The sequence below is a fragment of the Echinops telfairi genome, unplaced genomic scaffold (assembly GCF_000313985.2).
Source record: "Echinops telfairi isolate 266 unplaced genomic scaffold, ASM31398v2 ScPeMD7_8;HRSCAF=38, whole genome shotgun sequence".
Classification (NCBI taxonomy): domain Eukaryota; kingdom Metazoa; phylum Chordata; class Mammalia; order Afrosoricida; family Tenrecidae; genus Echinops; species Echinops telfairi.
The window spans coordinates 6031747-6044511 of record NW_022103905.1 but is presented as its reverse complement, the minus strand read 5'-3'; positions in this window follow the sequence as shown (position 1 = coordinate 6044511).

Here is a 12765-nt window from a genome sequence, read left to right as displayed (position 1 = left end):
CTATTGTTCATATGATAGGCCTGCCTATTGTTTTGCTGAACTGTTTGGGCCACAAGGGGGAGTTGAGTTTCAGGCCGGAAGGGTGACTAGAGATCAGTCTTGTAGGTTCCACCAGTCTCGCTCTGATCAACGAGCCTAGTCTTTTTTTATTATTTTGAATTCTGATCCACATTTTTCTCCCACTCTCATCAGGCTTGAAATTATTTCTATAAAGTTCAAGAATGGGCAAAATTAACCTGGTAATCAGAACAATGTTCTTCCCGCAGAGGGTAAAGGAGATTGGGAGCAACTGAAAGGGATCCAGGTAATTTTTTGGAATGAAGGAAATATTCTGTTGGTTGGGGTGGCGGTGACACAGGTTGTATATTTGTCAAAACCTATTAGCTGTATGTGAATTTAACCTCAATAACTTGATCAATAGGGGGAAACAAACCCCGAAACCAATAGCCATATAAAGAACATAACCAAAATGAAGTAGTTGCCTCAAGTCTCATGATCATAAAGAGAACTAACATTTTATCTGGCTTAACATGGAAATATATATATCATTCGATGACAGATCACAGACTGTCAGGCCTGAAGGTGAAAAGAGCAGAAGGCAATTTAACCTTATACCATTATACACATTTAGCATGATATTACACTAAAGCTCTCCACCAATCAGTTCAGCTCAGTTTAATGGCTTCTCAGGAGTACTAGTTTCACTCTTGGCCTTAAAAAAAAAGGTAGCTTGGCCTGTTTATGCATATTAGTAAAAATAATACATGGAATAAATCACCGCTGCCTCCAACGCTCCTTGGCTGGCGTGAAGCTGCTGACTGGCAGTATAGCCTCCAGACTTGGCAATCTCTGTACCACCAGGCTTGCTAATTGCTACACAGCCTGGGAGATTTGAGGTGAAGATTAGAGGAGAGTAGTTAAGGAGTTGAGGAAGTTGGCCTAGGAATTACAGGATGGCAGGGCACCTGGGTCAGCATTTCTGAAACCAGACACTGCTGTGTTCATGGAATAAGGTGGTGCTCCCAGAACCAAATAGTTTCTGCATATCCCCTCCCTGCGAGTAGTATGTGACCCTGGGTAGTGCCAGGAGTTTGTCCTTAAAAGTTGGCGATTTGAACCCAGTCGCCCATGGAAGAAAGGTCTTGCGATCTGCTTCCGTGAAGATGACAGCCAAGAAAAATTGATGGAGTGGTTCAATTCTGTGACCCCTGACATCAGCCTTGGGTCTGTTTCTTTGTTGGGTTGGTTGGTTTTTAAAGGCGTATTCAGGGGTCAAGTGCTACGGTATCACCAAGTCCCAAACTTCTGGGGGAGCTGTGGCTTCACCATTAAAATGAGCCAGCCCTCTCATTCCTACGACCCGATATTTAGTCCCTTCTGAGATATTGCTGACATCCATTCTTCTTTGGGAGTCCTGTTCATGCAACAGCGGAGTGCTTGGCTGCTAACAGAAAGGCTGAAGATTTGAACCCACCCAGAACTCCTTCCTTGAAAGATCCAGCAATCTCTCGTAGAGAACACTGACGAGAAGCCCCATTGGGCAGCTCCACTGTCGTATAGATCGCTATGAGTGGGAGTCCACTGGACAGCACACAGCACAACCGCGTCCACTTCCCCCTGGCCTCTCCTGCCCTGGGAACCAAGGCTGGTCTGGAAGTAAAGAAAGGCTACTATGCATAATTCATGTTCTTCTGTTCTTGATAACCTCATTCCGGGACAGGTCCTTACCTCCATCACCCAGAGATCTTTTACATAAAAAAGCAGAACCTACCCAGATCCACCATTTCTGCCCACGGGGGCACCACACACGGTAGACCACAAAAACTGCCCTCAATTTCAATTATGTGAAACATTTTTTTCTTTCCATTTCACCCACCACTGCAAACTCTGGATGTGTTACCTAATGCTGGTGACATTGACGTTAACTGTTGGCCGACGCTGAGCATTTTAGGAAGCATCAGGTTTCGGTGGATGGGAAGAAGAGGGCCTAGCTAACTCCCATGCTGCCTGCCAAATTCCTTCTCACCCGGCTGTGTAGCCACTTCTTGCTATCTCATTTTTCAGGTCTTGCTTGAATGTCCTGATTTTATGGGCATGGAGACCATGAAATGGTCTCTGCCCCTGTCACTTAAGCCCTTTCCTCCAGGCCAGTGAGGCCCATGTGTATGAATGAAACCATTGAGAGGCCAATACATGTGAACTAACGGCAGAGGGAAGCAGACGAGGAGCCTACCAGTTAGCCAGCTGCCTTCCGATCAACTCCAACCCACAGCAGTGCTTTGGTGCTTCCTAACTGTGCTGCATAAGCTTTTCAATGGCTGCTCTTTCAGAAGTAGATTCCAGAGCTAGCTATCTTCTGAGGCACCTCTGGGTGGCCTCCCATCTCCAACTTTTTAGTTAATAAATAGCCTGGTGCCTTCATCATCTGCACCTCCCAGGCCTCTGATGAGCCTAGCCCTTCCTCCTAGAGCAGTGGTCCTCAACCTTCCTCACGCGTGACCCTTTCATGCAGTTACTCAAATTATTTTCATTGCTACTTCATCACTGTCCTTTTGCGACAGCTATGGATCGGACGACCCCTGTGAAAGGGTGGTTCAATCCCCCAAAGGCCTGGTATCTGATCAAGTGTTTCCAGCTCTGCTGTCTGAGCCGATCCTTTGTGAGGAATGTAAGTTCTCCTCGCTGCTGAAGTGGCCTCCTCTAGTCTCTTCTGATGTCCCTTATCTAGGAGTCCTGACTACTGCTTTCTGAACACTAGTCTTATAAAGCACACTGGAAGTAGGCTGTGCTGTACTCTCTAATTCTATGGCAAGAAAGCACCAAGGGCACTTGGTCTGGGCTCAAGCCTACCCCATGCTAGGGGTTGACACCATGGCAGACTCCTCCCCCACAAGGCTTCTTATCTATTGATGAGGATGTTTGCACAGGATGGTCTGGCTGCCCGTCCACCGAGGTCAACTACAAACAGACCTCACATCTTAAAACTGGCTTAATAAAAAAGGATAACTGTTTGTAGTAGAAGAAAACATTCCCAATGAGAGCACTCTTAGACTGCCTTAAATATGCTTTCATGTCCTTGGCCATAGTACAGAATTTACTGGCCCCCCCTGCCCCCACCTGCCCCCAAACAACAACAACAACAACAATTGAGCATCTGGCCTGCAACCTTCTGGGTTTATCAGCCTATTGTCTTTCTTCAGGGGGGAGGGATTAAGAAACCGGAGCTGAAAATGAAAACGTTCCCCAGAATTTTCCACACCAATGCACCCAAACAGACTGCAGGACTTTTTCTTTCTTTCTTCTTCTTTTTTTTAAAAGGTAGGACGAAGAATTGCAGACAGCCAACTCAGCTTGGGGCAACTTTAAAAGCCCACCATCAGATCCCCACCAAGATAAGCAGCCCCCACGCTGAGGCTCAACACCATCAGCACAAGAGATCACCCTGGGGCTGACAGTAGGAAAAGAGGAGAGATGCTTTTACAAAAATAACATAATTTGGCTCCTGGAGAAAAGGCAAGGCAAAAGCAGCCTATGTCCCTTTGTCTCCTCTCCCGGGGTGCTTCCCTGGGTGGGAGCACTAATAGGCTTTAGTCCTTATTAAGGTGAAATCAAAAGGCTCGTGAGAGACAGAGGCTGCATGCACGATATTACTGGGGACCCTAAAGTTTGAGGGTTTCCAGCTGGCTCATTTGTTTCAAGGAAGGAGATTCTCGGAGGGGTGGAGCCTCTTTCTGCCTATATTCAGCTTCAAGAAGAGCAGGTAGAGGTGCTCAGTTCATGGAGAGGATGCCATGGAAAGCACAGGAAATGCTTGTTTCCACTCCCTTCACCACACAGCTGTTGAGCACGTGGTTAGGCGCCCAGTACTGTGCTGGACAGTCTTTTGGCTCCTGCTGTCATTCATTGCCGTCCAGTGGACTTCCACTCACAAGCCCCCCAGGTGCCATAGAAAAGACACTCAGTCTAGGCCTGCACAGCTGCAGACTTGGTAGCGTGCTCCAGCCCGTTGTTTGGGCCCTTGGGCAGGCTGAGTACCCTCCAACGTAAGGGCTCATTTCTCAGGACACTTGAGCACAGCCTTCTGTTAGGAATGAAGGGGCTGTCATAGGCTAATGTTCACAAGTCGTTTGCCAAGCCTTTCCATCTTACCCTGAAAACACCTCTGAAACCCATCTACCAAAGGTGACCCCACTGGCATCGAAAGATCGGTGCCACAGCTTCCAGCCCGCACAGAACAACGAGCTCCCAGACAGGTGGCGGCGGGAAGTATTAAGGTGACTTAATCATAGATCTTCCTCTTGGTGTGCGTACAATGTAATCTCTCTGGAGAGAGCTCACTGCGGAGAACGAAGGCCTTCCACCTGGCTGGAGTGCCCAGAGAGCCGCAATGAGTCGGACGGATCAGATGTGAACCACAGTGAAATTGTCCAGTGGCGGGGGTCCTGTTAGCCTCTAACAGAGGCTCTGACTTGGGACTGCTGTAGTGATTGTAGGCCAGGTTAACCCACTCTAATTTTAGAAGTGTTTAGCTCTGCCTTTTTTCCCTGCCTTCCTACATCTGAATTGTTTGCACCACACTGGCATCACTTATGTGAAACTCAAACCAAATTCCTTTTCCAGATCCGACCTCAGTTTCTCCATATGTGCTGTGATGGGATCATCTGCTGCTCAGCCATCAGAGTTTCTTGGCAGATGCTCGGTACACTTGACAGCTAGTCCGTGCTCCTCTTCAGTCCTTATGCTTCCGACTTTCCCTGCCTGTCGTTCAAGAGTATCTGCTTTGGATCTCAACATATTATGTCTATCAAGATGCCTGATTGGAAGGAAAAAAAAGCAGAAATACTTGTCTGCATACGAGCCTCTTTCCGAGTACCTGGGCCTCATTTCTGGTGAATGAATGCAGAGATTCCAGAAAGGTGCACTTTATTTCAAACTCAGGACAGGCTGCCTTTGAAGACATCTGCGGCAGCCCTCCATTTCCTTGAACAAGAACCCGGCTGGGTGCTACCACACGCAGCTGTCCCCCTCCCTGCCTCCCTCACTGCTATCGCCTCCATTCTGACACCTACTCACCCTCTAGGGTGGCGCTGGAGTGTCGCTGTGGGTTTCTGAGACTGTAACTCGTTACGGGAGGAGACAGCCTCCTCTGTCCCTAGCAGAGCTGCTGGTAGCTTCAAACTGCTAACCTTGCAGAAAACGAGGACCCAGCTCACAACCGCTGCACCACCGCGTGGGTGTGCACCTGCGTATGCGTATGCATGTGTGTTAAGGCTAGCAAGTGGGAATGGCAGTGGAAGAAAGCACTGCGGCAGAGAGTAAGCATTCCTGGTTGCTTACATAATGTCGATTCATGTGACCCCTTCACGGCGCCTAAGCACATCACTTGGAAATTCAGAGCAAAGCACACCCCTGCCCTGAACATGCAGATGGATGGTTTAGGTCAGCGGTTCTCAACCTGTGGGTCAAGGACCCCCTTTGGGGGTCAAACAACCCTTTCACAGGGGTCACCCCATTCATACCAGTACCAAATTACAGTTATGAAGTAGTAACGGATAATGTTATGGTTGGGGGGTCACCACAATGTGAGGAACTGTTTTAAAGGGTTGCAGCATTTGGAAGGTTGAGAGCCACTGGTTTAGGTGAAGCATACAAGAGTTCCCTGGCCCCAGCAGCTAACCCAGGGTGTAAATGACAGAGCCCACATGCCCATGAGCCCAAGGGGAGACCCAAACCACCCTGCCCACAGCCCAGGAGCTCTGACAGTCAAGTGAATCACTTCTGTGGAAGACAATGACTTGTTTACTTTTCAGTGCATTGAAAATGGAAGATGTTTCATTATAGGATTGTGGAGAGTGTGCCAGATGTTTCATTGCTCTGTGTTCTCCTGGCAGGTCTACAAGATATAATGCTGAGAAAGGCTAATAAATCAAGGTGGATATGAAAAGCTTAGGGACAACATTCATCAGAACTTGAACTGCAGGAGGATACCTTTTCTGTGGCTGCTGGCAGACGAGACTCCCTAATTTTTGTTCATGCTTCACAAGCAAACTAATGTGAACTGTAACGATCACTGCGCCTCGTTTTTATCTCTTCTCTGCCCTCCTCCCTTTCCTTCTTGCTCCAGTTTTGCTAATCTGAGAATCTCTAAGCCCAAGTGAGGAATAAAAGGAAAAAGGGGGGAAAAAAGTTTCTTATCAATTACTTTTGAGAAAATGATCATACAAATACATTGTGGGATTTTCCCTGGGCCCAAGGAAAAGCTAATAGAAATAAAGAAGAAGAAAAAAAGGCCTGAGAAGCTTCAAAGTAGGGTATTCATCTCACCGGAGCCACGCACAAGATCGGAAGTCCTTGGCTCGTTTGTCTTTTTTCTCCCGAGACATTTGAGGTATTTTATCAAAGCCAGTGCTCGTGGATGGTGGCATCGAGTAGATGAACATGCTCACGGTCTTCGTGGTGGTCGTCTGTTACTTTGGGTTCCAGGGGTCTGTCTGTTACTACCAGCCCGGTTGTCCTGCTTTCTTGTTGCTGCAAAATAAAGAACCCCCCAAGTTAGAGACTTAAAACAGCAAAGGCACCTTAGCTCATGTTCCGAGGGTCAGATATTCCAGAGCAGCTTAGCTCTGTGATGCAGTCCTGGTCTCCTGTGAGGTGGCAAGCAGAATGTTGGCAGGGACTGCAGACATCTGAAGGCTTGACTGGGGCTGGGGCATTCCTCCTAGGGTTGCTGGCCCTGTGAAGCGCTACATAGGCTGACTGAGTGTTCTCATGGCAGGGCAGCTGGCTTCCCACAAATGGATGCGGCAAATAAGGGGGTAAAAGAGGGGATGTGCAAAGCCACAGGACCTAGCTTCCATGCCCTCGGCTCTAGACTAGGGGCACACATTGTCACGTGCCTCATTCTCTTTGTTAAAAAGAAGTCACTTCATCCAACACATACTCGAGAGCAGAGAGTTGGGCTCTCACTCTGAAAGAGGAGGATTTTTTTTTTTTAATGTTTACACATAGCTTTAAAATCCACCTTCTGGTTGAAGGGAGTGTCTCCTTTACGGAGTTAGCAGGAAGCTAGGAGTAAGCAGCAGTGTGTAGTGACTAAGCAAGCACGTGAAGTGACAGTGTTGCCTTTTGGGAGTGGGTCACTTTGAATCTTGCTCAACTCCCTATCATCTGAAGCCCCATCCCCATTCCTTAGCCCGTCTTAGCACTGCTATACCCGCATTCTTCATCCTGACCCTTGTCACATTGATAAATCTCAACATTATCAACCCCTTACAGAAAAGAATCTACAGAAGTCGAGACCGAGGTGTCCCTGAGGCCTAGATCCACAGTAGAATCCCAAAGCCATGAATCCAGAGAACGAAGCTGAAGTGGCTGCGGTAAGAGGAGAGACACTCTCCACTGATGGGATGCTCTTCCATCTGATGCCTTGTGGAGTTCTGGGAAGTGTTGCTAAGGCCTCCCCAAGGATTCTCTCAGCTCCTGGCAATGGCAGGGGTAGGCAGCCTCCCCTACGTGGGGCCTGAGTGTCTGATTCTTCACCTGCCACTCCCCTGCCGCTCCCCTGAGGTTCCTGGGCTCAATGCTTTGAGCCTCTGTTGAGCTATAATCATGGTCTTAAATCATTCTTTGTCCATTATATCCAGAGTCTGCCCATGGACAGCTTTATATCCCACCAGGAAGGCTGTTCTGATCAGCCTTTCCCCAGCTTCCTTTCATGCTGACAATGGACAAGAAAAGTGGCTTCAGGGACTACCAGCTCACACCGTGCAGTCAGTCCTAATGGCCTTATCACTTGGCTACCCGCTCCTGCTTCCCAAAGGGAGCACCAGTTAGTGTATCTGAGCCAGAGTGTCTGGCTGAACCATCCTATTACTGTTTTATATAAAGCACTTACTGAATTCCTAGAGGGGAGAAGAGTCTCCAAGGGGGACTTGTCTCATTAACTGCTGCCTGCTTTCCAAGCAACCAGAGAGGATCGCAGGGGTGGTGAGAGAGAGAGGGGAGGCCTTTGTGGGGGCTTGGAGATGCTAATGTGCTAACCTCTGGGCACTGGGCAGCATGACGGAGCTGAAACCTCAGAGTAGAAAACAGAAAACCTGGTTTAATGGAGCTCAAGAAGAAACAAAGGCAATTTTTTTTTCAAAGACATGTTTATAGTTACAGAGGGTACCCTGAATCAAAGCTTCTTGGTTCCCATACCTAAAAACTCTTTATGATTTGTCTTTTTTTTTTTTTTAAGAAAGATCTCCTCTGTCTCTGCTGTAAAGAATTCTCTATTTAGCCCTAGATAAAGAAGCGAGCTTCTGAAGTGAAGGTGTTCCCAAAGCCCGGAGAACAAAATTAGACATTTCTTAGAAAGGCCTCTGGTCATAAAGTCTTTCAACTCTTGTATGTAGGAACCATTCACAGAACTCTCTAGAAAAGTCTCCCCACCCTCCATCCCTGCCCCCATCTTTTTTGGGGGGTGAAGAAGTCACCACCGATACCAAGCCAACTCCCAGGTTGACAGGAGGCTACCTGCAGAGAACTTGGGGATTGCATTTGCAATGGTTTCCAGAGCAGACCGATGCATCTGGATGCAATGTGTGCCCAGCGCCAAGTCAGTAGGGAGCTGAGTCACCTGCCAGGGGGAAGTCTGCACAGGAGGAGGCGCAGGAAGCCCTGGGCAGAGTGGGGGATTGTCAGAGGCTGATTTCTGAAGACCATTCTACCCCTGCCTAGCCCTGGCAAGCTTTGACTTTCTTCCCCTTCCAAACTGCTCAGCCCAGAGCTGGAGCTCAAACCCATAGCTGGGGGTTAAGTATACAGGACCCTGTGGAGACTGAGAAGGGGGGAGGGTGGGAGTCAGGGTAGTGGTGCGGTAAATATGAAAGGGCTTGAAACAGCACCTGTAAAACATTCCATGATCATTTCAGTACAATTTTCCTAGGAGCTTTGTGAAGCCCCCTCTTAGAGGGTGCTGTGCATGTCTGATGGCATCATCTTGCACTATCTCTGAGGTCATAGAGATTATTAGGACATCAGAAAGGGCGAGCTGCTCTGGGAGCACAATGCTCTGCTGGCCTTGCTTCCCAGGATAGTCTTAGGGGCCAGAGCTATATTCTGATACCCCCTCTTTTGAACACTTGGTAGAGCTGTTTCTTCCTCCCGTCCTGACCCATTGTTATCTGATTGATCCCCACTCAGCATCTCTAGAACAGAGTAGAACTGCCCGTGGGAATCTTCATGGAGGTAGACTGACACAGCTTTCTCTCTGTCAGTCTCTAGGTTAGCCGGTAAGTGCTTCACCACCAGTCTGGGCCACCGCCACGTATGACTGGCGCTTTAAGAATCACTCGAGTTGGAATTCTGATAAACCTCTTCTGTTTATCAGCCAAACTGATGGCTCGTGGTCAGAGGAAGGCTGCTTCCAGCATGAAGGTCTCTTGGGCGAGAGCTCCCCACCCACTCTCGATGAACATGCAGGAGAGTAATAATTAAGTCTGTACTGTGACAAGCTACTAAAATAATTGGCTTGCTTGTTACTGCAGCATCCCCCATTCTGCTTCTCCCTGGCTAACAAGCCCCTCTGGGAAAAGGGAGTTTCTCGCTGCTGAGGGGAGTCCCTGAGTGGAGCTAACACTTACCACGTGTTTGGACTTTTACCTGGAAAAATCGGCAGAAAGACTTGGCCATCGACTTCAAAAGTAACCTCTGAAAACCTTTGGAGGCCAGTTCAATGGACCAGCCCTACCCTCGTCTATGAAATCACTCCGATGCCCACAGGGGGCCGTGATTTGGAATTATGCCAGTAGCAGTGTTCTTTCAGGACAAGGCTCCTCAGCTGCCATCGGGAGCATGTGTCACAAGAAGAATCTCTAGTCATCGTTTATAAGATCATCTTTCTAGCTGAATGGTTGAAGAGATACCTCTTGTCCAGAGAAATACATGTTAGCTGGGGGAATGGAAAAAATCGGGTACCTTTATATATCCGTGCACTGGAAAGACAGAGAATTCTCCACTTTCTTTCGGTTGCTTTGTTAAAGTTTCTGATCGCATTCATCGGTACTTCTTGTAAGTGTGCGTGCAATCTACAACCTCTACATGTGTGTCGGTGGGATGTCCTGCTGCTATTAGGAGCCCACCAATAGGCTCCAACTCACAGAGATCCCATGTAGAAGAGAATCAAATGCCCTGTTACTGTGTAACCCAGTCTGTGTAACCGAGCAGGTCCTAAATTTCCTCCATCCTGTTTCTGTTGTTCTTAGTTGGTGTTGCCTCATAGTGACCTTCCATGGACCAGAAAGAAGCATTGCCGGGTCCTGCACTCTCCTCACACATTTCCTCATGCACCACACTCATGTTTGCATAGCATCAGTCACCCTCAAAGGACCTGGCCATCCTCAGGAAGGACCTAGGCACATTCAGGACGATTGAAAAAGGCCACATAATCTGGTGACACTCGGGGCAGTTGACCGGTGAGAGCTATGCTCTAGATTTGCCTTGATCAGTAATGCTCTGTGACTTTACAATCCAGCTACATCAATCCGCCCTGCCTCGGTTTCTTCATTTTCAAATAGAAATGGCAATACGAGGCAGGCAGAAGAACGGGAGAAGGAATACGTGTGAATGGAGTTCGACACATTGAAAGAGAAGGAAAATACAATCGAATGCCCCTCTTCAGGTGAATGCTGTGCCCTCTGATCAATTCAATGAGCACCATCCTTTCTACACACGAGTCCTGTGCGGATCTGAGCAGGTTTGGTCTTTTCCAACGGGCTCTCACGGAGTTCTACAAGTGCCGACAGCCAAGAGGAGCAGATGTTGACTGGTTGCCAGAGTGAAACAAGAAAGCCATACTGCCAGCTCCCACCAGAAATTAAGTGCTTAGATCATTTTATTCAAAATCAGTTCATTGAATGCACTTAGTGCTAAATAAATAACAGCCAAACATATGTGGGGCTTCTCTGGTGCAGAGACAAAAAAAAAAATTGAGCGACTGAGTTTAGGGCCCAAGTCATTCGGTACGAGAATGACAGAATCAGACAGAACTTTAGGGTCCATCAAGGAGCCCCAACAGGTAGGTGGTGGGCTGCTAACCATAGGGGAAAGATGCCGCTTTCTGCTCCCAGTCAGCCCTGGCCACCTGCAGGGTCACAGGAATCCGAGTGGACTTGAAGGCAGGGAGCTGAGTTAGCGGTCAGCTCTTCCCTCATCTCCCTTGACTGAATAAGTACACTGAGACCCAGATGTTATCCTAATTTCGCCTCTGGGGGTGGTGTTGGTGCAGTTCCCCTTATTTCCAAGATGGCGGTCCTTCGACGACACTCTGGTTGCTGTTATCTGCCTTCGAGTTGGCCTCAACTCGTCAGGACCCTGTGTACAGCAAGTGCCATGGCTTCTGCTCTTGAGCCCTCCCCAGAAGGGCTTGCAGATTGATTGTTGTAATCCATAGGGTTTTCATTGGCTGATTTTCAGAAGTTGATCACCAGGCCTTTCTTCCTTGTTCCTCTTCATCAGAAAGCTCTGCTGATACCTGCTCAGCACCGTGTCCTTTGTCGTCAGGTGCCATTAAGTTGGTTGCCACGCTCAGCAACCCTGCGTACAACCACGAAGAAAGCCCTGCCTCGTCTGGGTCACCTTCACAACCCGCACTATGTGTGAGGGCACTGTTGTGGCCACTGTGCAAACCCATCCTGCCGAGGGCCCTCTTCATTCCCATGGACCCTCTCCCAGGCATGCTGTTCTTTTCCAGGGACTGGCCCCTCCTGATAACAAGGGCAACGTAAGTGAGACACATTGTTGTCATCCTTGCTTCTAAGGAGCATTGCATGTGTACTGCTTCCAGGACAGATGTGTTTCTTCTTTTCACTGTCCCTGGTAAATTCATCAAAGCAAGGCATCAACTCCCATTGGTGAGATGGTGGCTATGCATAAGGGTCATTGACCATGAATTACACCAGCATCTCCCACCTAGATGGCAAGACTCCTACCCTGAACCACCATTGCTCTCATTCTACTACACAATGTTGTCTCGTGTTCTCCTCCTCCGTGAGCTGAACATGTTAGGATTTGAGCCCCCACGGGCATACATCAACCACAGAGGAACTGTGTTAGATGGCATGCCATCTTTAAAGGACAATGGTTCAGCGAAGCAGCTTGCTGAGAGCTGAAACATGGCTTCTCTGGGAAGGGCATATACAAAGTGACAGACTAAGAAGGGGTGAGCTAAATTAGCTGGGGATCCTTTAAAGCAGAGCCTGACACAGGTCATGGGGAGAAGTCCAGCCAAAATGCAGCTTGGTCAGGCCTCGCCTTGGTTTGAAAAGAGTCCTAGACTACACACCTCACAGAAGAGTTAACCCTTTTTGGGCCAGGAGGTCAGCTTTTTTATTTTAACCACGGTTTCTGGCAGGCATTGAGTATACACCGATCCCCCTCCCCCCTTGGGGAGATCTTACCTTCTCAGGCAGGCATTGCTGCTCCCGAAGGCCTGTCCTCTAGAAAAGAGACCTCTCTGAGCCTTTAGCAATCACCTTCGTGGCAGGTGGGGATGGGGTACCAGGACCTCGCAGAGGAACCTGGGTCCGGCATCCAGAGGGGCTATCACTGGAGCAGGGCACAGGTATTGCAGAGAAAAATGAATACCACACAAAACAAACTGACTGCCATCGAGCCGATGCCAACTCATCGTGACCTTAAAAGACAGAGTAGAACTCCCCCCTGTGAGTTTCAGAGACTGTAATTGTTAACAGAAGTAGAAAGCCCAGTCATTCTCCCAAGGAT